This window comes from Procambarus clarkii, chromosome 61 (assembly GCF_040958095.1).
Source record: "Procambarus clarkii isolate CNS0578487 chromosome 61, FALCON_Pclarkii_2.0, whole genome shotgun sequence".
Lineage (NCBI taxonomy): Eukaryota > Metazoa > Arthropoda > Malacostraca > Decapoda > Cambaridae > Procambarus > Procambarus clarkii.
The window spans coordinates 14,203,247-14,205,746 of record NC_091210.1 but is presented as its reverse complement, the minus strand read 5'-3'; positions in this window follow the sequence as shown (position 1 = coordinate 14,205,746).

Here is a 2,500-nt window from a genome sequence, read left to right as displayed (position 1 = left end):
ACCCATGAGAAGAGCATCAGGAGAGATGCCCCATGAGAAGAACAACAGGAGAGATGCCCCATAAGAACACCATCAGGAGAGATACCCCATGACAACAGCATCAGGAGACATGCCCCATGAGAACAGCAGCAGGAGAGATACCCCATGAGAACACCATCAGGAGAGATGCCCCATGAGTGGGAAAATTACGAGAGTGATAAGGGTAGAGAATGTAGGGGGAATAGCAACAAATGGGAGTTAATGGCAGAGTAGAAGTGAGAGAAAAAACTAAGGGGAAGAGACAATTTAGAAAGGAAAGGAATAAAGACGACCAAAAAATAGACCTATCACAGGGAAAATAGGCTCAAAGCTAAAAATAAAATAGTCAAGAGGCAACCCCCCATTAACTAGCAACTATAACGTGTTGCCATTAGCCAATAGAAACACAAAGACACTGGCATAAGCCTTACAGTTCCCATACAAGGGGGGGTGGGGGCAGTTCTAATAGATATCATGTTATTCTATCCATATATTTATGTATTTTGATAACACAATTCAACGTAATTTATCATGCTATAATATAATTTATATTTTTTCGTGAAGGGGCGATGCTGGATTATATATCCAGGATTGGATTATTGATCCTGGATATATATCCTGGATTTGAAAATCCTGTTAGCAAAGTGTAGTTAAGAGCTCTTTAATCCATGGTTTACTTAGAGCAATAATGCTATGATTGTCTAGGTGATTAGAGTCCTGCATGTTAGCCACACATAGAGCCCTGTAGCCACCATATTAACCACACATAGAGCTCTGCAGCTACCATGTTAACCACACATAGAGCCCTGTAGGCATCATATTAACCACACATAGAGCCCTGTAGGCACCATGTTAACCACACATAGAGCCCTGTAGGCACCATGTTAACCACACATAGAGCTCTGTAGGCACCATGTTAACCACACATAGAGCCCTGTAGGCACCATGTTAACCACACATAGAGCTCTGTAGCCACCATATTAACCACACATAGAGCCCTGTAGGCATCATATTAACCACACATAGAGCCCTGTAGCCACCATATTAACCACACATAGAGCTCTGCAGCTACCATGTTAACCACACATAGAGCCCTGTAGGCACCATATTAACCACACATAGAGCTCTGTAGGCACCATGTTAACCACACATAGAGCCCTGTAGGTACCATGTTAACCACACATAGAGCTCTGTAGCCACCATATTAACCACACATAGAGCCCTGTAGGCATCATATTAACCACACATAGAGCCCTGTAGCCACCATATTAACCAGACATAGAGCCCTGCAGCCACCATATTAGCCACACATAGAGCCCTGTAGCAACCATATTAACCACACATAGAGCTCTGCAGCTACCATGTTAACCACACATAGAGCTCTGCATCTATCATGTTAACCAGACATAGAGCTCTGCATCCATCATGTTAACCACACATAGAGCCCTGTAGCCACCATATTAACCACACATATAGCCCTATAGCCACCATGTTAACCACACATAGAGCCCTGTAGGCACCATATTAACCACACATAGAGCCCTGTAGCCACCATATTAACCACACATACAGCCCTGTAGCCACCATATTAACCACACATAGAGCTCTGTAGCCACCATGTTAACCACACATAGAGCCCTGTAGGCACCATATTAACCACACATAGAGCCCTGTAGGCATCATATTAACCACACATAGAGCTCTGCAGCCACCATGTTAACCACACATAGAGCTCTGCAGCCACCATGTTAACCACACATAGAGCCCTGTAGCCACCATATTAACCACACATAGAGCCCTGTAGCCACCATGTTAACCACACATAGAGCCCGCCCACTTCACGCCCAACTGTTCCGCCCACACACCTGTCTGGAGTAGTAATTGTGGGAACCAGGTGATTGAAGCTTCACAATTGGATTACAGCTCGGTCCTCGTCACACCAAATTGCCCACGAAAATGGCGGATATATGTGTACATATATATATGTATATATATATATATATATATATATATATATATATATATATATATATATATATATATATATATATATATATATATACATATATACATATATATATATATATATATATATATATATATATATATATATATATACATATATATATATATATATATATATATATATATATATATACATATATATATATATATATATATATATATATATATATATATATATATATATATATATATATATATATCCTGGCTGTAGACATGTGGTTTAATTAGACACTAATTAGATCAGTGATTCTAACTATAATCCTACCATATAATCCTAAGAAAGCTATGTTGGGTTAGATTAGGTTTAGATGTCAGGATAGACTAAGCTAATTTAGGTTAGAATGAACTAGATTATCTATTGCTAGGGGCTCTTACATTTCCACGATCTATCTTGAGGTTATCTTGAGGTTATCTTAAGATGATTTCGGGGCTTAGCGTCCCCGCGGCCCGGTCCTCG